The sequence below is a fragment of the Lygodium microphyllum genome, chromosome 22, assembly GCF_053477565.2.
Source record: "Lygodium microphyllum isolate KBCC chromosome 22, Lygodium_microphyllum_v1.1.10, whole genome shotgun sequence".
NCBI lineage: Eukaryota > Viridiplantae > Streptophyta > Polypodiopsida > Schizaeales > Lygodiaceae > Lygodium > Lygodium microphyllum.
The window spans coordinates 1,171,028-1,197,666 of NC_141156.1; the positions used below are offsets into that span (position 1 = coordinate 1,171,028).

The 26,639-nt window shown below is 39.7% G+C and overlaps 1 protein-coding gene across 1 annotated transcript in view; it reads right to left on the reverse strand.

The window, feature by feature from the left end:
* Nucleotides 1–26,639, reverse strand: part of LOC148016823 (dihydrolipoyllysine-residue acetyltransferase component 2 of pyruvate dehydrogenase complex, mitochondrial-like) — a 97,515-nt gene that overhangs the window by 35,189 nt on the left and 35,687 nt on the right. The gene's annotated exons all lie outside the window — the stretch shown is intronic.

Below are 26,639 nucleotides of genomic sequence, written 5' to 3' on the forward strand. Positions count from 1 at the left end.
GTTGTCCACAACTGATGGAGTGAAAGTGCTACCTTTCCCTTGAGCATCAGCCAATGCTCCGGACCCCTCCTCTGCTAAACCTAACTGAGCTCGAACCAAAGTTAGCTCTAACTGAAAGACATCTCGATAAAGTTGCAACAGCTGAGGATGGTCTGCCAAGTCATCCACTTTGCATCTATTGCTAAAACAATATTAAAGATTCACCAAAAAGCATATGGAAACTTTACCTCTAACTTGACTTGCCTTAAAACCTCCACTAGGTTGTTGTAGGCCTTTCTTTCCCTTAAGCATTCCAATGCTTTATACTTTCACATTGTTACAATTGCAGCTTAACTAATATACAACATTGCATCCAATTGACTAGCCCCTCATGTGTATCTAACATGCTAGGAGCACCAAATGCATAAGAAAATATTCTTGTTTGCATACTTTGAACCATTGCAATGCGATCGTGCATGGATATTTACATACTACCAACCATACCAAGATACATTTTCCTATACATTGCATACATTACTAGCAACATTTTTCCTCATGACCAATACTATACGGAGCATTTGTTTATGCACTGTTAATAGAGTCCCAAATACCGTGGATTGCATATATGCATTGTCAAACTTACCACTTTGTGTCCCAATATCATGCCAACATTGCTATACATGGGGTTATGCATATTACCAACCATACCCGGATACATTGGGCCTTGCACACCACACATTGTTTGTTGCATATGACAAGGAGTTGTGTCATGCATCCCCATATGCGGTCCCTAACCCACCATAGCAATGGAAACTAGTGACACCACCAAAGTATCATGGCTACCCCATCATTGTATGCATGCCCTGCTATCCAAAAAGCATTGGATTGGCACTTCCAAGTTGGCCTTGCATATGCATCAACTGCACCACCATAATCATTTGCTTATGCTCAGTACCCAAGTTTGAAACATTATGTTGTTGTATTGGCTCTTCCTTCGATACATCTTGCTATCTTGAAGCTCTCAAGACGATTTTCTCTTCTTGCCTTTACTACCCTCTTTTAATGGATTCAAAAGCGCATGAACTCGGGATGATCTTTAAACTGGCCATCAAATTGCTCTTACTCTTGCTAGCCATCAGCTTTTAAAGACCTTGGACCCACATTTTGGTCTAAACCAATATTATCAGCTTCTTGTCTATGCTACGCGCCTTGTCTAGGATCAAGCATTGCATTTTTCCCAACACTTCGTGAACTTTCAAATTGAGAGGCATCATCCCTACTTAATCCCATCTCACTATCTGAAGACATTCTTACTGTAATGCTCAACTGAATACAATTTCAACACTAAAACAAAGCTTCTCACCTTCAATCATGTGCCTTAGATGCAACCATGAAACCAGCCTTCCTCCTCAGATAGAGTGATAAATAACATGATTCAACACTAATTACAACAAGCATAAAATTCACATAAACTGAAAATGCACACTTTATCACTTAAATCTTGGACATTGGACATCTCGTTGGCCCAAAACTGATGCTACTTGCGATATTTCTTTATCTTATATTGCAATTGGAACAAGTAGAACTAAGATCCTCTGATCTCCTCCGCTAATCCAAGTGCTTCTTACTGTCAAACTAACCAATAAATCTCCAAACCAATTCACCCCTTTGTTTGCTCGAGGATTGGCCTTTACCCTGCTTCTTAAACAACAAATTCAGCCCCAAATCTGATATTGGCTGGCTGACCTATTAAATCTTCTTGAAATTTCTCAATTTCAGCTCCTAGAATTCAAATCCTAAGCTCTCAATTCTAAGCACACATCTCGAGGTAACTGTCAAAACCTTAATTTTTGCTATAAATTAGGTTTTAGAAAAGAGATTGACTAAAATCTCTTCCTCTAATGGCTCAAACTGCTAGAAAATGCCGACATAACTTGAGAAGTGGCTAGGAGATAAGAGAGAATACTATAGAGAGAGAAATTTCAAAGTTTCATGAAGAGAAATGCTGAAGAACTGTTGTTGCTCTACTCAAACAACCATGGAAGTTGACACCTATAGCTTAGGACCACGAGAAAGACTACTATCCCCTCATGTATGTTATCAATTGCACCAAAAGGACCTTGGGTTGCTTTCGCCAACTCCCGAAGGGCTCGAAATTGTTGTCTCTTGCTATAGAACTGATCCATAGTGGCTGCAAACCACATCAACAGCATCTCCTTACTCCCTAACAGTCTCCTTCTCTCTCACAATGGCAAGAATAGACTTCCACCAACCCCTAAAAACGTTTTTTCCACTTGCATAGGCAAGTTTTGCCAAGCAACACCATTTTGGAGGTGCCTTGCAGTAGGTGATTGCATTAAATGCAAGCAATAGGCATAATTTAGGGTTTTCTCATAAAGAAAATAAAATCTCTCTCTCATCTTGGCTTTCTCTCACCTTCTTTAACCCATTCTCAATAGATCTCTACACTTATCAGCCATTTTGAGTAGATCTCAACTAAATTTGATGGACAATAAAGAGATCTCTATTGTAAACCCTAAATTTCTACAAAAATTAGGGTTTGACAGTCACCTCGAAACCCATGCCAAATAGTGAAGGCATTGTGTACTGAATTCAGCACCTAAATTTTATGTAATGATCAAGGAATTCAGAAGTCAATCCATTCATTGTAATTTGGGGCAGCATTTGACCAATTAGAGGTTCCACTCGCGCAAGTTCTAGGTGAAAAGGTGAAAAATCAAGGGGCAATTGACCCAAATTGATTGTTGATTGTTGATTGTTGCTACGGCGAAGAGGCTTTTGGAATAGCAAAGGAGATTGTAAATCTCAGCTTGTAGCCAATGTCCAAGATTATTAAGGTCATTTGTGCATTTTAAGTTATGTTCATTTGCTGGTTGTAATTAAGTGTTTGATCAAGTGAAAGATGGCTTCGGGAAAGACAGAGAAAAACGATGAAAACCCTGAGCACGAGTGAGTATTCTCCTCCCAACCACGCCTAGATAAGTGCTGGCACCTCTCTCCCCGTTTCCTCTGCCAGCCGTCAACTTTTCTTGAGTCCTACTATTCTTGGACTCTCTTACTCTCTAGGCTCCCCTTAACCCCGTTCGGGCGCCCAAGAGCCTGGACGGTCATTCTCGTGCATGTTCCCCTAGATTTACCTTAATGTCACATTAAATGTCACTTTAATGTCACATTCAATATTTGTGACTTTAACGTTACATTAAATGTCACTTTTAATGTCACATTAATGTCACGTTTCCTTCCCCTTAAGAATCGGTTTCGTCCTCGAAAACGATAGTTGGAAGGTCTAACTGTAAATCGGAAAACCTTTTCTTTAAAGTACTTACTCGCTCCCATGTTGAGCTTTCTTCTGAACAATCTTTCCACTTAACCAAACATTCCTGATAAATAGTATTCCTTGTTTGCCTATTACGAACATTCAATATTATTTCTGGTTCATGTGGATTAGATTGGTCATTGAATAGCTCCTCAATATCATCATTTAAGATAAGATTATCCAAATCACCCAGCTTCTTCCTTAATTTACTTACATGAAAAACTGGATGTATTTTACTACCAGCAGGTAGTTGGAGCTTGTAAGCCAATTTTCCCACCTTTTTAAGTATTATGAAAGGACCACAATACCTTGGTGAAAGCTTTGGACATTGTCCCTTTTTCATAGTTTTAGTTTGTTCAGGCACCTTAAGATAGACCAATTCTCCTTCTTCAAAGGAGATGTCTCTTCGGTGAGGATCTGCATATGCTCTAGCTCAATTTTGAGCTTTTTTAATATTTTCTTGAGCAAATTTTAACATACTATTCATATCCTCCAAAAAGTCTTTAGTTGCCTAAACCTTTTCCTTATGCAGTCCTATTGCAAAAGGAGCTCTAGGCTGAAACCCATACATTAACATAAATGGACTATATCCAGTGGAAGAGTGCTTGGCACTGTTATATGCAAACTCTGCTATCGGTAAATACTCTTCCCAATTAGTTTGCCTTTTACTTACATATGCCCTAAGTATATCTTCAAGAATTTGGTTAACCCTTTAAGTTTGCCCATCTGTTTGCGGATGATCCGCCGTACTCATGCTAAGTTTAGTATCCAATTTCCTAAATACCACACGCCAAAAATGGCTATCAAATTTTCTATCCCGATCAGAAACTATATGTGCTGGAAGGCCATACAATCGGTATATGTTCTCTACGAACAATCTAGCCAATTCTGTTGTTTTAACATCAGTTGAAGTTGGAATAAACCTAGCCATTTTGGTTAACCTATCCACAATTACCCACACAGAGTCGTGCCCCCTCTGTGTTCTAGGTAAAGCAACAATAAAGTCCATGGAGATACTCTCCCATTTTCCCGAAGGAATCTCTAGTGGATGGAGAAGTCCTCCCATTTTTAATCTTTCAGCTTTATTAACCTGGCATTTATTACATTTGACCACATAGTCAAGGACGTCCTTATTCATTCCAAGCCAATAGAACTGCCTTTTAATAAGACTATAAGTCTTATTAACTCCTGGATGTCCCACACTAGGGGTATCATGACACTCAAAGAGTATCTGGCGCCTTATTTCTATATCTTTCGGGACACATACCCTACCCTTGTAGAGTAAATAACCATTATCAATGGTAAAATTCTTCCACTTGAATCCAGCTTGAGCAACCCCTGATGCTCCATTTCCTTGTTAAACATCCCCAGATATTCCTTCCTCAGTAAAAGCACTTTCATTTAGATCCCCATTTTTTATTGCTTCCCATATGTTGGAATATGCCGGATCAACCTGACATTTCCCTTTTAAAGATTCAAGCAAATTGGAAGTGAACTGAGTAAAACTCAATTCATTAATGATGGGCATTCTGCTGAGTGCATCAGCTACTATATTATATTTTCCTTTTCTATATCTTATCTCATAGTCGAACTCTTGGAGGAGTTCGGCCCATCTGGCTTTACGCCCGTGTAAATCCGGTTGATGATTAAGCCACTTAATGCTTTCATGATCCGATAAAATCAAAAGTTTGGCACCATACAAATAGTGCCTCCATTTCTTCATTGCATGTACTATTGCATACAGCTCCCTCTCATAAACAGAATAATTCTGTTTTGCACGATCTAATTTCTTGCTTTCAAAAGCAACTGGTCGACCTTCTTGTAATAAGACCGTGCCTATCGCCTTATCACTGGCATCAGCTTCAACCACAAATGGTTTATTGGGATCCACTATTAATAATACTGGAGCTGTAGCAATAGCTACCTTAAGTTTTTGAAAACTTTCATTTTGGTCTGTTCCCCAATTAAAACTTTTCCCTTTCCCTTTAAGTTGGTCTGTCATTGGAACAGCTATTTTGGCATAATCTCGAATGAATTTATGATAAAATCCAGATAAACCTAGGAAGATCTGCAGCTCTTCCAGGTTCCTTGGAGGTGGCCATTCAATAATTGCCCTTACTTTTTCTGGATCCATGTTGATTCCCTCTTTCGAGATAATATGCCCCAAATATTTGACCTCTTGTGCAAAGAATTCACATTTAGTTTTCTTCGCATAAAGGAAATGTGTTCTTAACAGTTGGAATACTAATTGTAAGTGTTCCAAATGTTCTTCTCTTAATTTACTAAAGATCAAGATATCATCCAAGAAGACTACTACAAAATGTCCTAGATAGGGCTGTAAAACACTATTCATCAGCTTCATAAAGGTAGCTGGTGCATTAGTGAGGCCAAAAGGCATCACCAAAAAATCATAATGCCCATATCTAGTACGAAATGTTGTCTTAGAAACATCTTGTGCCTTAATTCTTACTTGGTGATAACCTGATCTTAAATCTATCTTTGTGAAGAATTTTGCCCCTTGTAATTGATCAAAAAGATCTTCCATTCTGGACATAGGAATTTTATTCTTCACCGTTATTTTATTAAGTGCTCTATAGTCAACACAAAGTCGCATAGAACCATCTTTTTTCTTTACCAATAAAATTGGTGAAGCCCAAGGTGAATTACTGGGTTGAATAAACCTTTTATCCAGGTAATCCTTAATTTGTCTTTCAACTTCTTGAAGCTGTGTTTCACTTAACCTATACGGTGGTTTTGAAATTGGGTGTGTATCCTTATTTATATCAATTGGGTGATTTATATCACCCCTATCTGGTGGAAGGCCACTTGGTAAATCAGAAGGAAACACATCTTTAAAATCATCTAACAAACTATTCAATTCATTATTAACATTCAACTCATAAACATAAGAAAATTGTTGCTTTATATTACAGAAAGTAAAAGTATTCTGTACAGGAAGAGACCATAGCATATATACCTCACAAACTTCCTTCTTTATCAGCTTCTGAACTTCAGTAGAACACAGCAAAGGATTATCAGATACTTCATGTTCACCTTGAATAACAAAAGTCTTACCATCCCTTTCAAATTCCAGTGTATTATGGTGATAACTACGTTTTAAGGATGGTTTCAATTCCCATAGCCACTCCCTCCCTAGAGCAATATCAGCTCTTTCCATGTTCATTATTTGGAAATCGAGTTTGTCTTTATATTCTTGAATCTCAATTTCCAAATTGGATACCATTGTATCCCAAATTTTATTGTCTTGGCCTTGCATCATACGAACAACGTATTGATGCCCACTCTTTTGTTGGGGAAGTTTCAATTTTTTGACAAGTGCATAATTTATAAAATTATGTGTGGCAGAGTCATCAATCATGACTCTAACCCTTTTTCCAGCTATCAATCCATGTACTCTAAGTAAATCATGTGGCCCAAAAGTAGACTGCCACATAGAAGTTGACATACAACACTTAAGTTGTACATCCATATGCAAGACCTCTAAAGATTTGTACTTTTCATGGCTCTTTAATTGTAAGGTCTGCACTACATGGATTTGTTTTTCTTTTCCTTTGTCCTTGTCCTTATCCTTTCCTTTGTCTTCCCTCTTTTTCTTTTGAGGGCAATTCCAAGCAGCATGGTTAGGGGATAGGCAATTAAAACACAACTTTTCTTTTTTGGCCTTCTCAAAGTCATCAGGACTTAACTTTGGCCTCACATATGGTTTCTTTTCAAAAGGTTGTTTTTTACCCTTAAAGAATGGCATTTTCCTTTTAAATTTGCCCACAAATTTTGAGGTTTCCAATTCCTTAGACTTGGGCTCCGTATCAGTGAGACTAGTGAGTGTACCTGGACGCATACTATCTTCATAGATTAATGCAAATTTAATTGCCTCTTCCAACGTCTTAGGTAAACTCCGTTTTACTTCCTTTTTACAGGCTTTATCTAGTCCCCTAATGAATCCTCTTGTTTTTTGGAATTTATCTATTCCTTCCAGTTTGAGGATTATCTCACGATATTTCTCCAGATATATCAGCAGGGGTCTTCCCTTTTGTCTAACATAATCCCAATCTTCCTAATTTCTTTCCATTTCATTTTCAGGAAGAAATTCTTTCAAAAAGACAGATTCAAATTGAGCCCAAGTTTCAGGTATTTTATTCGTCTCCTTTAAAGTTCGCCACCACTTATATGCCTTGGGCCCCAAAGTTAAACTAGCCTCCAGTGCTTGGAGATGTGGTGGGGTATTTTTTAATTTATGTAAATCTTCCCATTTTTGGAAGAAATTAAAGATTGTGTCTTTATTCCTATCTTTTTCCTCCCCGTAAAATTGAGGTGGTTTCATATCCTTTAAAACTGGATTATCCCTCAATTTATGGTAAGTTTGGGGTTCCTTAGGATCTCGCATAGTCACATCTAAATCTTTCGATGAAGATGGAACATCTGAGATTTCTATCTTATTTTTATCTCTTTCCAACAATAAAGTTAATTGAGATTTTATTTCAGTGAGTGTTTGAGTTAAAAATTCCATTTGAACCCCCTGAGCTTGCACACGAGCAGTAAGATCATCAAATTGCTCTCGTGTAGCAAAAAATTCTTCCCACTGTTCTTCTTGCATTTCTGGTTCCTGGGGATCTACCATAGGGTGGTCCCCAGAACTAGAACCTTCCATTACTTTCTCTTTCCCTTTTTCTGCCATTAATACATTGGAATTGGAAAGCAAAGATAAGAAATTTGCATACAAAGTAAAGTACTTCCCTAATTTTAATGGCAGGCAGTGGTTGCTGGTTTGGAAAGAAATCCGAAGAGTAAGGAACAAATTTTATTGCCCGAAGAAAGTCAGTCACGCAGAAAATGGAGCTTCTTTCCAGGACGACTAGTATTCAGCCCCCTTCTTTAATAATCACGTTGGTCAGCAATGTCGCTTTCCTGAATTTGCTTCCTGCTGAACCTGTACTTGTGATATAAATACAGTCGAGGCTAAAAAGAAGAAGTCCGAACACGCAGTCGACTGATCAAACACGTATCAGAAAAGAACTTCAACTTCAGCCCGTAAAAAGGAAAAGAATGCGTGTCTTGTTGGTGTGTTCATGGAGGAGCATTCACAAACAGGCGTGGGCAAGATTCGATGGCTCACGATCAGCTTATGCGTTTTTCAAACAGGTGTGAAAAAGTGGCTGCCCTTTGATGCGTTACGTGACCAATTTTACACGTCAAGTTAAGTTTTCCGTGACGTGTCACGTCACTTCTGACCAATGACTTACGGGTCCGTCGACTGTTGTCAACGTCACGTCTGACCAGCGACTTACTTTCATGACGTGTCACGTCACTTCTGACCAACGACTTTACGGTCCATCGACTGTTGTCGACTGAACAGATTGCGGACACTTGAGAATCCGTGGTCCATCGTCTGTCGACTGAACAGATTGCGGGCACTTGAGAATCCGTCACTGCCCTTTCGTTGAAGACCTCCAGGAATCCTCACGGCTCTGATACCAATGAAAGATGGCTTCGGGAAAGACAAAGAAAAACGATGAAAACCCTGAGCACGAGTGAGTATTCTCCTCCCAACCACGCCTAGATAAGTTCTAGCACCTCTCTCCCCGTTTCCTCTGCCAGCCGTCAACTTTTCTTGAGTCCTACTATCCTTGGACTCTCTTACTCTCTAGGCTCCCCTTAACCCCGTTTGGACGCCCAAGAGCCCGGACGGTCATTCTCGTGCATGTTCCCCTAGATTTACCTTAATGTCACATTAAATGTCACTTTAATGTCACATTCAATATTTGTGACCTTAACGTTACATTAAATGTCACTTTTAATGTCACATTAATGTCACATCAAGGAATTACCACCCTAGACAAGCTGGTTTCACTTGGACAAGCACAAGGCAAGGCTTCTTGCCAAGGGATTTACCCCAATCCTATAGACACTTGCAATTTTATCTTCATCAATTATTTATCTGTGTTTTCAAGACCCCAAACATTGTTGCATTTCGACCCTCTACATCAAATTTATGTTCCATCACCCTTGGCTCCAATCTACTGCTTCTACATCATTGATGGTTCTGTTGTATTCAAGGATCTATTCTCAAAGGACCACATTTTCCCCCACACTCCCTCAATCTATTTCCGTAAGAGACGATAGTTGTTAGATAGTCTCTTCTCCTTGAGCTCCATCTATATCACATTCTATCCATTAATTGCTTCATCAATATTTATTCTTTCATACATTCTTGCTCCTCTCTTTTTTATTCTTAGCTATAATCACAATGTTTTAGTCTTGTTTATACGCTCTTAAGTATTTCCTCTTAACAGAGATTTTATTGAGCTAAAGTGAATGTGATGGATAACACACACATATAGAGTAGAGAGCAGTAGAGAGGAGAGTGAGCAGGACACACTTTTTATGTTTGGTACAAAGACTAGTGTACCACTTTTTAGGTTTTGACAATATATATAATGTACAATAAGTGTAAGGGTGTGTTTATACTCGAACACGGTAAAAGGCACGATGAACCTTTATTCCCAACAACACATCCCACTTAGAGGCAACGTGTCTGAAGGGAGAGAAAAGAATCAGCTAAGTCTATGTATGTACAAAGCTGAAATACACATATACTATCCAATCCCCACCATCTAGCGGCAATGAGTAAACTACTGTGCTAGGAAACCCTTCGTGAGAAGGTCTGCAGGGTTATCATCTGTATCTACCTTGATGAGCTCAATGCCCTTGCTGTCAAGTACATCCCTAATAAAGTGATACTTCACCTATATGTGCTTTGTCTTTGCGTGAAAGACAGGGTTCTGTGCTAGCATGATAGCACTCGGACTATCACAGTGGAGGATAGGAACCTCTGTAATACCAAGCTCTCTCACTAGACGTGAAAGCCATAAAGCCTCTTTGCATGCCTCAGTGGCAGCCACATATTCTGTCTATGTACTAGACAATGCAACATACTTTTATAGCCTAGATATCCAAGAGACTGCTCCTCCTTTGAAAATGAACACCTATCCTGAAGTAGACTTCCTGCAGTCACAATTGCCAACATAGTCTGCATCCATGAAACCGACAACAGATGACTTCTACTTATCAAAACAAATACACAAATCCTTTGTGCCCTTAAGGTATCTCATGATATCCTTCAAAGCTTCCCAATGCTTTTTGCCAGGATATGCCATGTATCTACTAACCACTCCCACCACAAATACAATGTCAGGACGTGTAGCAACCATAACATACATCAAGCTACCAACAGCTGAAGCATAGGGTATCTTGGCCATTTCAACATTTCCATCATCTGATGTAGGGCTATCATCTGCACTAAGTTTCACATATGGAAACAATGGTACACTAATGGCTTTCCCTCCATATTAAAACGCTGCAGAACTTTCGTAACATACTCCTCCTGTGACAGATAAAGAAGACCCTTTGAACTGTCTCTGAGTACACGCATACCAAGAATGTGATTTGCCTCACCAAGATCTTACATATCAAAGCTATTGTGTAGACTCTGCTTCAAGGAGTCCAAGGCATGAACATCCTTGCTTGCCAACTACTGCCTTCTTGGTATATAATCAGTGATCAACTTAAGAACGATAAAATCCCTGAGATTGCATAAATGTATTAAATTTGTGATACCATTCTCGTGATGCTTGCTTCAACCCATACAAACTCTTGTGGAGTTGACATACCATGTGCTCTTTTCCCTTTGCAACAAAACCGTTAGGTTGCTCCATATAGATCTCCTAATGCACATCACCGTGTAAGAAGGCGGTTTTTATATCCATCTGTATGAGTTCCATGTCCCCAAATGCAACCAAGCCCAAGATGGTTCACAAAGTAATCATTTTGACTATAGAAAAAAAGATTTCATCAAAATCAATTCCATGTTCTTGCTTCTACCCTTTAGCAACCAAGTGTGCCTTGTACTTGGGCAAAGAGCCAGAAGTGACTTTCATTTTGTAAACCTATTTGCAGGGTAGCACTTTTTGTCCTTTTGACAAATGTACAAAATCCCAAGTGTCATTCTTCATGCGGGATTCCATCTGTGATAGCATTGCTTATTGCCATTTCTTACTATCCTGTCTATCCATTGTTTCCTGAAAGCATGACGATTCACCACAATCTGTTAACATGACATAATCAGCCACATAGTTTACACCAAGAACAAGTCTATCTGGTTGTTTTTGCACTCTGGTCGACCTACGGACCCAATGATCAAGATTTGTTGGCTGTTTAGCATGCAAATCTGCATTAACAGCTTGCTGTTCTGCAGCTTCAGCATGTTGTACAGCTGGTTCAGTTTGTTCCAAAGGCACATGTTCTCGCTGAATTTGTGGGACATCAAGGGCAAGATCTTGCTGATCATTTTCAGCATCATTCCCTACATTTTCGCGTATATTTATAGCAAGTATTTGCTGCTGTCCAGCAAGCATTCTTTGTTGTCCTATTGGTACATCCTCCCGGAATACAACCCTTCTGACCTCCTCTCTTCTTTTGGGCTGTTTGGGCATGCGATCTTCCCGAAAGATGACATCATTGCTGCGTACTACTTTTCTTTCCTCGAGATCCCATAATCAATACCCCATCTCACCTTCATCACCATATCCCAGAAAAATACATTTACAAGACTTTGACTCAAGTTTGTTGCGTTCTTCCTTGTGAATGTGCACAAATGCCTCACAGCCAAACGCAGTAGGCATACAAGAAGGTGGCTTGCCCGACGACTCTTCTTGAGGGACTCCGCTCCCCCCCCCCCCCCAAAGACATGTTTGGTGACTGATCAATAAAGTGTACGGCTGTCATAACAACCTCTGCCCAAAATCCATGGGGCAAAGCAGAATGTGACAGCAGTGTACAAACTTTGTCTTGAATAGTTCTGTTTATACGCTCTGCAGCACCATTTTGGGGGGGATTATAAGGGGCAGTAAGCTCCCTTTTAATCCCTTTGCTATCACAAAAGACTTGAAAGGCTTTGGACACATATACCCCACCATTGTCAGAGCAAAGGCATTTTAATGTGCTGCTGGTTTGATTTTCAGTAAGTGCCAAGAATTTTTTAAATTTATCCAAGGTCTCGTCTTTCCTACGGATTGGATAAACCCAAACTTTGGGTGTGACATCATCAACAAAGGTAATGAAATATTTCTTTCCCCCTAAAGATAATCCTGGTATTTGACATTCATCCGAATGTACCAACTCTAAGGATGAAGACTTTAGAGAAAGAGATTTTTTGTGTGATGTTTGAGCATGTTTACCATAAAAACAATGACCGCACTATTCAAAATCAGCATACCTCAAAGATGGTAAATAACCCAAATGAGAGAGCACTTTCATTCCACATTGACTCGTGTGTCCCAACTAGCTATGCCACAAATAAACACTTGGCTGCTCAATTATGGCGACTACATAGTCACGCACACTAGATACATGCAAAGAATACAATGTATGTATCACTTTTGGACCCCTTGGCAACAATGCGAAAACCCTTGCAAATTTTCCATTTACTATCCCCAAAGGTGGTGTGATAGCCTTCATCATCTAGTTACCCTACACTTATCAAGCTCCTCTTTAGCTAAGGTATACGTCTCACATTATGCAAAACAAACACGGAGTTATGCTGAAATTCCAGTTTCACATTGCCAATGTCTACAATTTTACGTGCATAGTTATCCCCCAAGAAGACAACACCACGTACACCACCATTGTAGTCAGAGAACCACTCATGATGTGGTGTGACATGAAAGGACACGCCTGAATCAAGTATCCAAGTGCGCATATCATCCTCAGAATCTGCAATCAATGCATGTGCACTCAAAGAAGAAGCAAGTAGTACATCACCATCACTGTCATTATCATGAGTGACTACATTAACCTCTTCTATTTTCACATTGCTCTTTTTGGTAGGCTGCTCTTCGATTTTCACATTGCTCTTTTTGGTAGGCTGGCTGTCCTTGTTTTCAGCCTTGTTGGCTTCAATGTTTTTGTTTTTGCGCTTCTCTTTCTTCAATTAAAAGCACTCCCATTTGTAGTGAACTTTTTTGCCACAATGATAGCACTCCATATTTTTTCCATGAGATTTGTTGCATGCTCTATTTTCAAATCTGCTCTTATGCTGAAATCTGCCTCTAGTGTGTAAAGCATTAGAAGACTTGTTTGTTGAGTTATTCTGCCTATTGAATTCTTTCATCAGCAAAGAACTCTCCACATCAAAGTATAACAGCTAAGCATTCGAATTACTCAAAGTTGTCGCGAAAGTCCATCAATTTTTTCGGTCAATACACCTTGCTGGCTGCATTTTTTTTAGTATATAATTCTTCAAGCATTTGCCACATTGCATATGCTGAATTCAGCTTCTCAATGTTAAAGAGCAAGTTTTCTCACACTGAGAGCTCAATGGTAGAGCGAGCAAGCTCATCCAAGTCATCCCACTCGTCTCATTCCAAGTCTGCTTGTTTGATTCCCTTTGTTTTGATGGGCTTTACATGTTTCTTCTGCACCAAGGCATTGAAGCGTTATTTTTGCCAAATTGCAAAATTATGTGCATCCTCAAGCTTCTTAATGTGCAAAAGATTACTATTGTCACTGTTTCCAACCATAAATTAAGTCCCGAATTGACTAACCAGTCGCCAAAGGCAAGCCCAAATGTAACATAAGTAACCACGGTACACAAAAGTACCAACCAGCAATGAAAATCCCAAGATTGCAGAAATTTCAGATCTGCAAATAGATTTTCAGAATTAAAAGGTGTCTTTTGTTGCACTCCTCAAGCAATTTTTGACACATTTGGAGACCAAGCCACCAGTTACATGTGAAATCCCCAAAATTTCATTGCAATTTCTGCTTCAAAGACATTCCTGCGCACAAATTTGACAATTATGATCAAAAGCCACAAAATTTTAGAGGATAATCCGTTCAGATTGCATCAACACACGTACTCAAGTGCATATACCAAGTAATTCTTGCACAAATTTATGAAATTCTGCAAAATCCCCAATTTTCTCGGGTCCAGTGTGCACAAATTTCAGTGAAATTGAAAGAATTTCACTAAAATGTGAAAAGCCCCAAAACTTCCCGGGCAAATGTGCACCAATTTTACAATATCTGAGTCAGATTGTCCAATTCTGCATTAAAGTCCCAAATCCGAGAAGAGCCCCAATTTTTCAGGTCAGGTTTGCACACTATGCACGTGTGCGCGAACACCCAATTGTGGGAGGGGAACAAATTTAAAATATTTATTTAAAAAATGACAGCGTTGACTGTCGAATCGTGGCACGTGACCCGTCTGGTCACGTGTGACCTATCGAACATTTCACCGCCAATCCCGTCGGAGCACCCGCTGAGCCCGTGTCGTTTGCCGCCTAGTTCTGGTCGCGTGCAAGTCCCATTTGGCCTGCGTCGACTTGTTGCCTGCCACCTGCAGTAGGTGTTGACAAAGCTGTTGCTCGTCCTCTGCTCGCTACGTGTATTGGTTCGATTGCCTCTCCTGCACCTACTGAACGCTGACTACTGCTGCCGACACCTCTGTAACTGGCCTGTTCACTAGGAAGGGCGGTAGTGTACAACCAAAATAAATAAATGCTTTTACCCAATTTAACAGTCGCCCACTTTACCTGAACTTAAAGACACAGAATCAAGAAGACATACTGGGAGTGCAGAATTGACCATTTCAACCTACTGTATTTACTGGTTCAGACCAGTTCTGAAACCTGTTTACAACTCATATTGTTCCCTGTATTGTTCAGCCCACTGTAATTACAGGTTCAGACCTGTTCTGACACCTGTTCTCAGCTCATATTGTTCCCTGCACTATCCTGCATCATCTAGGCCAAGTGCCCCTTGATTTTGACATCAATTGGGCTCTGAAATAACCTCTGAACAGTCCAGAATCAGAATGATTTAATGCTGATTCAGACACTTGCTTGGTGAGGTTACCACCCTCACCTATTCCTGCTTGTGGGCAGCAAACAACTGCTCCTGTTCCTGGAGAAAAGAGGCTCTTGCCTCATGCAAAAACAGCATATTCCACACAGCTGTACCTGAATCAGAAGAAAGGCCCTTGATTCTGCAACATAACCATACTGCCAGGGAGAGAAAATAGAGAGTAGGAAGCAAGCTCAGCCCTCCGTGCATCATAGACAAGGTAGACCAGCTCTCAAGAGCTCTCCATCTGCAGCAATCCATCTCCCTTTCACAAAATGAGCCCCCCATGCATTGAAACTCGTTTTTGTGCTGCCCTCTCTCTCTCTTTTGGGAATTTATATCCAAATTGTGACACATGGCATACATGTAACAATTTTCCTGTTTAAACCTTTCGGTCTAAAATTCTCCATTCTCGGTTGAAAATTTAACCTCAACACAGACCAGAGGATTAATCCTCGTATAAAAACGAAGATAATGATGCGAACAGATTCTGGGGTCCAAAAATAGTAACTCCCTAAATTTTAGGAGTTGCTTCCATTGCATCCCCACTAGTCTTCTGACCATCTTTGCAAACTATGTCTACATCCAAATCTGTAATGTAGCCCACCTGAAAGTGATTTCCACTAATGACCCCACATGGACTAATCTCTTGGAGATTTGACCATCTTCACTTTGAACTAGTCTCTTCCCGGCTAGTTCTTCAACACACTTGTTCATATACACTTTCACAAGTCTCTTCCAGGCTTGTCAATCTACAGTGTCATCAGTCTCTTCCAGACTTGAACTAGATCTTAACTGTCCAGTCTTGACTCACTAGACATTCCTGTCCATTTCACATACTGGCCATGCAACTCAGGCATTTAGATTTCAAGAGGGATCCTTCCAAAAAGAAAAACCAAATAAAGTATGTAATAAAAAAATCAACAAAAAAGGTAATAGTTGTCACAGTCTTGTGACAACCTCTCACTTGAGGTCGCCCAACTAGCCTGTCCAACTTCAAAAGCGTACACTCCTTGAGCTCTGATACCAATTTGACGGAGATTTTGTTAAGCTGAGAGTGAATGCAACGGATAAAACACACAAAGAGAGTAGAGAGTAGTGGAGAGGAGAGTGAGCACGACAGACTTTTGATGTTCGGTACAAAGACTAGTGTACCACTTTTTAGGTTTTGATAGTATATATAAAGTACAAGAAGTGTAAGGGTGTGTTCACACTTGAACACAATAAAAGGCATGGTGAGACTTTATTCTCAACACCTCCGTGCAAACCCTAGTCTATCTTCACATTGTATCGTGATGCTTTTCCAAGCACTATCCTTCAGGTTTGCATGCCAAGAGTGACACAAATCTAACTCATAATGGCTTAGACTCCTCCATTTTGAGATCCTCTATTGTCCTCTCAAGCCACTCCTTCAATGGAGGACCTATGGAGGACCTATGGAGGCGTTATGGTATCAATGAAAAGAACAACACTTTATTATCCTCTTCTACTTTTTCATCTATGAACCATTTGCTAAAGCCCAACTCTCCTCCTCATATTCCTTCTTCACAAGGCACTTCTCAATTAGGGCACTCACTTGACGAGATTAAACACGGCATAGTTGAGGAAGAACAATCCACTTGTGGTACAATAGGAAGTCCAAAGTCTTTATCTCAATCAAGCCTTGTGGCACATTCGTATATTCTATTTTGTGTGATCCTAATCATGTACATGTTGCTCCTTCTGTTATGCACAAACCAACTATAATCACTGCAAAGACTTAAATCAGTACCATTATGGAATGGAGAAAACTTTGTGATTATTAGTGCTTCAAAAGGTACTATTGTTCCTTTCGCTTCATTTGAGCATGACTTTGGTGCTTCATATCAACAATTCCCAGCCTTCCCTCCCACTTTAGGTACACATTTAGATTCATCAATACTACATCTAGAAGCTTTATTAGGATCCACCATAGGATATCCAATTTTAGCCCACATTCTTTGCCCTCCACATTTAGATTTTAGGCCATCATTAGCTACTCAAAGGTGTACCACTTTTCCCCGTGTGCTTTGTTGTCAAGAATGTCACAAGTGTACTATGCACCTCCCACATATCCACAAATGAGACACTCTATCCCCTAGTTCGGCATAGTATATCGAAATGAAGTTTTAAACCCCTAACACCATTTCCAAAATGTTTCCAAAACTCCAAAACATATTTCAAGATTAACCTTCTACTTGGGTGGTGAAACCAAAGTTTTTGTTTAGGGGAGAGAGACCTTGAATTTTGCCCACTTATGTTTCGGCTTTTGGCCAAAAAGCAATGTATTTTAGTTCTCTGCTTTCAATTCTAGCCTTCAAAAAACACTTCTATTGCATGTGTTTATATGCTTGCTTCTCTTCATTAAAATCATTTATAGTAAGTATGAAAGCTGTCATACAAAGATTTGCATAACTAAGAAGGTAGTACTAACTCTCATCTCTTGCCAACAACTTATAGCTAATAAGTAGTGACACAAAATCTTGAATCCCTCAACTTGTCCCAATTCTTTTGAAATAAGAAAAGGAGACAAGATGAAGACAAGATCGTGTGGCATGAAGGCTTGAAGTTTTGTGTAAATTTGAAGTAAGTGGTGTCATATGCATTGATATATTAGCGTGCCTATGTATGGATTTAATGTTAAAATCCAAAACTCCTCCCCCCGTTTCCAAAACTGACCAAAACTTTGAACTCTATTTTTTGTCGCTACCATTTCTCCCATTCTATGTAGTTCGGTCATGTCAAGCATCCCCCTCCATCACACTGTAACACCCTTCCTAGTTATTCAAAAGCTTGGAACCCCCCTCCTATGCTAATGAGTCACCTCCTTCATTGAAGGAAACAAGGAGCGGAAAGGAATCATCTAGACACTTGGACTCAGGCCCATCCTCCTCAGTTGTTCCTAAACATGGACCACAATCGTATACTAATGATCAACTTCCTTCATTGAAGGAAAAAGGGAGCAATAAAAAACCATCTAAATCAAGACCTCTTTGGCTTCACTTACCTAAAACGAGTAGATATTGTATGTCCTATTGAAGGTCTCAAATTTGTGTGTTGTCTCACCTTCTTTGGACTTCACCCAAAGGTGTCAAGTTACCATACACTAGTGGCTGAAAAAATGATGGCCCCAATGCATGTCCATCATCTCTTGGTTGTCGGCTTCGTCAAAACCTGACAAAGATATTGAAGCTCTAATGGACGATGCATTTCATTTTTAAGCCTGCAAGTCTATTTTGGGTGTGCTCACGCTGGTCCCAATGATCATACTTTAGACTGCATTCACATTGGCCAAGGTATTTTGCCTAAGGCAGCAGCATTGTATGCAGGTCAGCTGCATTGAATGCAGCAGACTGCTGTTAGCCGGCCTATTTCTTGGCTGATCGACCTGTCTTGGGCTAGGGCACCTATTCAAACAGCTGCCCCCCCACCGCTGCTACCTATTCATCGATCATCCTGGCCAGCACTTTTTGTCCTCAGCCTGCTGCCTATTCATCTGTCTACTTGATCCATGTCCTCACTAATGCATACCAAATGCATGGGGACTGATCAATCCAGCCGTGTACTGAGCATTCATTTTCAAATAAGTTCTGTCCATTCCTTCTATTCTTTGCATTCTTTTCAATCTCTCTTCTCCCTTCTCTTTAGTGTTTGTTTCTCTCTTCCATTGCACACTCTCACCATTTCTACATATGCAATTAACATATGCCCAGAAAGGTCTCCCAACTGACCAAGCATTCTAGTTGCATACCTAGCTGCATCTCAATGTTGCCATACAGGCTAGTATGCATTCTAGGCTGCAATGCTCCATGATAATTCCCTCAAGCACCTAGCATAGGTGACTAAAAACCAGCAAAATTAAGGAAAAGATTGCTGTCTATAAGAAACATGCTACACATTGTCCCCTAATGGAGGACCATGTTCAACTAGAGCTCCTTGTACATTGACCATAAGAGGCATCAGTATGTGCAATACTTTCGATCGAAAAGATTGCCCATAGGCCTCACTTGGCTATCTAAAACCTTTTTCCCTTTAACAACAAGAAACTACTATATTCATTGAACAATTGGAGATTGTTGAATCAACTATTGCAAGTTCATAACAGCACTTGCCAGTTGTGCCCTGAACGCTGCATTTGCTTCCTGAGCACCTTGTCCTTGTGGGTTTGCATGTGCTTGAGCTGCATGCTCACCTACCACATTCGTTAATCATTGTCTTGAGACTTTTTGAACATTTGTGACTCAAATCCATGATCCGAATGCATTTCAAGAGGGGATTGATGTTCCTCACTCATAATTACCATTATTATCTAATATATTTTCATGTTTGCTCCTTTCTAATCATTGTTTTCAGTGCATAACGACCTCGTTATATTAAAAATTAAAGCTAACCAAAATGTAATGTGTACCCCTCGACACAAACGCAAGCTCGCCTTCAAAAAGATGGTGATATGATATATCCCTAGAATGAACCATGGAATGGACCTTCGAGAACCCAAAGGGCCTTTACACCCAACAACCTCCCACTTAAAGGTCCTAAGCAGACCTTTAACCAACTTCCACTAGTCGAATGCAATGCTCATGTTGAGCCTTTGCAAGACTTTTAGTCAGAACGTCTATAGGGTTATCTTGTATTTTGATCTTAGTTAGTATGACTAGACAATCATCCAGAACCTGTCTACTAAAGTGATACCGCACATCAATATGTTTGGTACAAGCATAAAACATGGCATTCTTAGCCACACATACAGTACTCTAGCTATCACATCCAAGTACATGTGTTTTGGTGGGCAGCCCAAAGTCCTTGACCAAACGACCAAGCCAAACAGCTTCTTTCAAAGCTTCAGTGGCTGAAATATATTAAGCCTCGCTGGTAGAAAGTGCTACTATCTTTTACAATCTAGAGCACCAAGAAACTGCCCCACCAGTCAAGGTAAATATATACCCACTAGTAGACTTGCAAGTATCCAAGTCACTTGCCATGTCTGCATCACAATATCCCTGCATATCTAATGTACCCTTTCCATAGCAAATACATTTTCTTTGTGTGCCCTTGAGGTACTGTAAGATGCATTTCACTTCTTCCCAATGTGCTTTGCTAGGATTTGACATAAACTTGCTCACAACTCCTACTACATGAGCAATGTCAAGTCTATTGGCAACCATAGCAGACATGAGTGAACCACAAGTTGAAGTATAGGGAACACCCTTCATAGAGCTGACCTCCTAGCCTCCTTATCGTCTTTTGGACAATCTAATTTGCTAAGCTTAAGGTATGGTGGTAAAGGAACACCAAGTGGCTAAGCATCTACCATAGAAAAACGATCAAGTACTTTGCTGATGTACTTTTCTTGTGAGAGAAATAAGAGTTTTTGCTCTCTATCTCTTGTCACACATATGCCCAAAATGTGTTCAACTGCACCCAAGTCCTTCATGGAAAAGGATGAATTCATCTGTCTTTTCAATGCATTAACCTGACTTTTACGCTTACCAATAATAAGCATATCATCTACATAAAGCAAAAGTATAATAAGGTTTTTATCATCAGCCTTCTATATATATAAGCAATGATCTACATTGCTTCTTTTAAACCCATGTGAGAGTATGAAGGCATTAAACTTTTTATACCATTATTGTCTAGGAACCTGTTTCAAACTATACAAGCTTCTCTTAAGTTTACACACCAAGTGCTCCTTTCCTGGCATAACAAAGCCTTCTGGCTATTTCATGTACGGCTCTTCTTCCAAATCACCATGTAGAAATGTAGTTCTAACATCCATCTAATCAAGTTCAAGATCCATAGATGTTACTATAGCAAACAATACCCAAAGAGTGGTCATTTTGACATCAGGTGAAAAGACTTCCTCAAAGTCAATCCCCTCTTCTTGTGTATAGCCCCTAGCAACAAACCTAGTTGCCATCCACACACTTGATTTTATAGACCCATTTATTAGGAACAGCTTTCTTATCTTTGGGCAATGGAACCAAATCCCAAGTATCATTCTGATACAATGACTTCATTTCTTCCTGCATAGCTAGCTTCCACTTTTTCTTTAACTCACATGATAATGCATCTTTATATGTAACAGGCTCACCTTCGTCTGTGAGCAAAATACTCCAAAGAGTGATCAAACCTTTGTATAGGTTTTCTAACATGTGTACACCTTCTCACCCATTGATCTCTGTTATCAGGTAATGGATCCACATACAAAGGAATGTCAATGACCTCACTATTTGGCTGTTGAACTGCACCTTTAGGTTGTTGTAATACATTTTCAAACTACTGAAATTCATTTTCAACATGCTGATTTTGTTGCCCAAACTAGTTTTCAGCATCCCTTTGCTATCCATTTTCATCTAGCTCAATGATGATACGCTAATTATCATAACCAACATCAAATGGAGCTAAATTTTCAATGGTGGCTCATGGCTGTTCAAGTGGTTGACCATGCTGAAGTTTCACCTTTTTTTTGTCCAACTCATTAAATGTGGCATTTTTCAACAACTTTGACTTATTAAATACCACATCTCGACTGCGTAACACCTTTTTTATGCTTGGAACCCAAACTCTATAGCCCATTTCAGTTTCATCTCCATAATCCATGAAGATGCCTCTATGGGATTTCATGTCAAGTTTGGTTATGCTATCAATAGGTACATGTACATAGCATTCATAGCCAAAGACCCTTAACGAGTCATATGAAGCAGGTTTGTCAAACCAAACCTTTTCAAGGATGCCACTTTAAGTGCAAGGTGTGGAGGTCAGCTGCAAATATGCACCGAAATTTTAAGTGTCTCTCCCCAAAACGATTGCGGGGGATTAGTTGTGGACAATATGCACCAAATCTTCTCACATAACGTGCGATTCATTCACTCAGCCACACCATTACATGATGGATTATAAGGAGCTATAAGCTCTCGTTTAAGCCCATTGACATCACAAAACTTATTAAATTATTTTAATACATTCTCTCCCCCGTTGTATGTTCTTATGTATTTTAATTTTAAATCCTTTTGAGTACTAACAAATGCATAAAACCTTTTCAAGGTGTCCAATGCCTCGCTTTTCTCCTTAAGTAAGTAAACCCATAGATTTCTAGAATGGTCATCAATAGAAGACACAAAATAACGAAAACCACTATGAGTTTTTATTGGTATGGTGCATACATGAGAATGGTCTAAATCCAATATACATACCTTACTAGAGGCTCCATGAGAGTTTGAACTCTTTACATGTTTTCCCAAAACACAGTCATCACAAAAGTCAAGCTTTGAGTTTTTCACATCAACTCTTTCAAGTAAAGAAAGTGCATGTAAACACTTTTGGCTCATGTGTCCAAGATGCTTGTGCCGTAACTCCATGTATGACTGCACTTCAACAACCGCAACAAACTTTCCAAGAAGTGTCTTTCAGTAGAGATAATATAGAGTTTCCTTTGTAACACCTCTAGTGACTAGCATAGATCCTTTCTGTATCTTCCACATTCCACCACCAAAGATAGTGAAGTAACCCCTGCTGTCTAGCTGCCCAACAGGAAGCAAGCTCTCCTTAATGCCACGTACATATCTAACATCATGAATAATCAATTCTTGACCACTTTCAAAAGCCAAGGGTGTATCGTGCCCATTTCTTCAATATCACATGCATGGTTATTGCCTAGATAGACTTTCCCAAGGTTATCTTCTGCATGAGAAGAAAAACACTCTAAACATGGAGTTACATGAAATGAAGCACCACTGTCAACAATCCACGATTATGACAAACCATCATGAGCTAACAACAAGGCATCTATCACATCCCTTTTAGTGATACACATGTCTTCCACTGTCAAAGCATGTGCATCAAAAGATGCAATCAACAAATCAGTATCTTTATCTTCTTCTATCTACTCAATGACAACATTGGATACCACATTTGCCTTTTCTGTTTCTTTAGGGGTAGAGCTACCATCCTTCTCATTCTTTTTGCATTTTGCATTAGCCTCTTTCTTGCGTTCTTGCTCCTTTTTATAGTACCTATAATCAGGCTTTTTATGTCCCTTTTGTCTAGACTAATAACAAGTGACATCTTGTTGTTTTTGCTTGATTTTGCTGTGACTTTTGTTCTTATTTGCAACATTTGACCTTTTTTCAATTCGTCCTCTTACATTGTAGATTAATCCACTGTTTTTCCTACTTGCCTTACATCTAATCTCTTCATTGAGAATAGAACCACGCACACCATCAAATGTCAAGTTGGGATAGTTGCTCAATGATACAACCAATGCTTCCCATGAATCGAGTAAAGTCATGAGCAATAAGATAGCCCTCACTTTAGGATCAATAGCTAGCAAGCCCATATCTTGTAACACGCTCAAAATACCAATGAAAGCATTTAAATGCTCTAAGGCATACTTAGACTCATCAAGCTTCAAGTTGACCAACTTTCACATGAGATGTACCTCATTGACAAGAGTTGTATTCTCATACGTAGCTTTGAGTTTCTCCCAAATTGCATAAGTAGTGGCAAGTCCCTTGATATCAACCAATATATTGTCTACGACAACCATTTTAATATAAGTAAAGGCTTTCTTATTCATTTTAACCCAATCCTCATCTAACAAAGCAACAGACTTGTGTTTTGCCAAAGCATCATCACAATCCTTCAAAAAAAGTATACTGTGCATACGATATTTCCAAAGATCAAAGCCACAGTCGTCAAATTTACAAATCTCAAAGAGATTCTTTGTATCAGATTTAGATGCAATACCAACCATCTTCAGCAATAAAAGACTACCATAAAATGTTGAATACTTTCAGCCAAATAGCAAGGTTGTTGTATATAACAGCAAGTACACACACTTGTACTTCCAAAAGTGTCCAAGAAGTAGATGTTTTGCTGCAATTTCAGCCTTAAGTACTGATGAGAGCATTTACATGAATCAAATCTAATACATTTGCATAGATGACAACTCCCACTTCAATAATACATCACCATAATGCCCAAATGCAATAACCCATGTGCTATATATACCACTATTTCACTCCATAATGAGCATTCAACAATATATGTACCAAGAGAAGCTGCCCTTTTATAACATTTGAAACATCCCAAGTCCAAATTTCTCCCAGTCAACAGTGAATCTATTGTAATTTCACTGTCAAAGCACAAATCGGCTCAAAATGCATCACCAATGTGAAAAGCCCCAAAATTTTTGGGGTAAATCTACCACAATTGCATCAATACATCATCCGGAGTGTCAAATACGGGCAACTATTGCAGAAATTTCACAAATTCTGCAAAAACCCCAAACTTTGGGGTCCAAATGTAAACAAATTACAATGAAATTGACTCAGCTGAGTAAAATTTCACTTGTACATGAAAAGCCCCAAAATTTCCAAGGCAAATATGCACAATGTCTGCACTTTTTGAATCAAATGTCACTGTTTTGCATGACCAGCATCAAATCCACGAAAAGCCCCAAATTTTCAAGCATAAATCTGCACAAATCTGGGCTCCGTGCTTGCGCCCATGAACCCCGTTAATGATCAAGGGGCCTGCTTGCTGGAATGAATTTGAAATTGTCAAAAAATGCCAGAAAAATGACAAATGGCCCAACTGTTGACTTGTGACCTATTGGCTGCACGTGTCAGCTGCTGGGACTGCACCGCTGGTCGCGTGTCCATCAGATGTGGTGCCTGCTGTTGATCAACCTGCTTTAAATGCCGCCTGACTCACCTGCTGCAATTCGTGGCTGTCAACTGCACTGCAGACCTGTTTGTCACATGCGCCTACTATCAACAACTGTTGCCAGCCTGGTCACGATTGCACCTGCTGCAAACATTGTCAACAAGATGCAAACTGTCATGCCTGCCTGTTGGCAGTTGCCTATGCCTACTAGTCACGACTATTGGTTAGACTGACAATGACTGCCTGTTCCGATCCTCGAGAACACAAACACATTTTCCAATGCTCTGATACCAGCATAAAGAGTGTGAAAGGAAGCACTGGGGAAATGTGCACATCAATCGAGGTGTGTGCTGCTGTTCACTGTAGTGAGAGAGTTAAGAGTCGAGAGATGGGTGTGTACTAGTGTGGTACACACATAGAATAAAAGAATATGTTTATACTTCAGGTACGGTACACTTACACCCATTAAGGGTGTGTCCACATGTGTAAATTAATATATACACGAGAGTAGCATAAGGGCCTTTACACCCAACACATGCTGGCCAACATGGGGCAACCAGAATTTATGATGGTGGTAATATTTTCTCAATTATTGGCCACACTTTGGGCATATTTTAGCAACAATCTCCCAGTTTTCAGCCCATGGCATATTTATAACTAGCCTCCCCCATGTGGACTGGTAATTCACAATTCTGCTACAAGTTTCAATACACTCCCACATTCAAGGATCCTTCTCCATCTTCCAATGTTGCTTTCCATCATCAACCTGATCCCATACCCTCACCGATGACTTGGGCTGCGTGCAAGGACTGATTGGTCCTCTTTGTAATTTAACATTATTTTGGAGTTCAGCGCAAATTTTCTCCTTCCTCTTCTATCATTGCAATCTCTCTATTCCCGCTAGGCAAGGCATTCAATGTAACTTAATTCTAATGTGTAAACTTTCAATTTAATGGAAGTTTCACATTGCACATGGTTGACTTGTCTACGGCTACCTGCATGCCCTCTATTTAAATTCTTCACTGCTGGTGCAATATTCACCATGCCAAGAGTTAGAGGAAGAGGTAGAGGTATAGGAATGAGGAATGAGGAAAAGGATAGTGTTGAAGCTTACAGTTAGAGGCAGAGGTAGAGGTATAGGAATGAGGAATGAGGAATGAGGAATGAGGAAAAGGATAGTGTTGAAGCTTACAGTTAGAGGTAGAGTGAGGTGAGAGTTCAGGTGCCTAAGGGGTGGGTGATAAGCGATGTGCAGCCTCTTTTAAAAGGAAGCACCGGGATGAATCTTGAAATATCCCCCAGTGCAAATTTAAACAGCAAAAAAATGTCAAAAACTGGCACAAATTGTGCAGGAACAGTCCCTTTTTGAGCCAGCAACAGGCAAAAAACACTCCATATTTTCAAACAGATTGACATTGGAATCATAAACGTCCAAGTAGTACCGTACAGATTGCACAGAACAGTTTCAAGTGTGGATGAACCGCAACTATGGTCACTGGTTCAGCTCTGAAGCTCAGTTCTCGACCAAGGGACAGTGCTGATAACTCTGGTTAAACTAGCTATGCAAGGTGTATCCATTGATAAAGATGTAAGACTGGAACCCCATACACTAAGCTGTTGCCTTACCCGCAGTCCAAAATTGTATTCAGTCTAAGTTGGTGTTCCTCAATTGTCTGAAAGCTAAAGTAAGAAGTTCATGTGGAAAATCCAAATTATC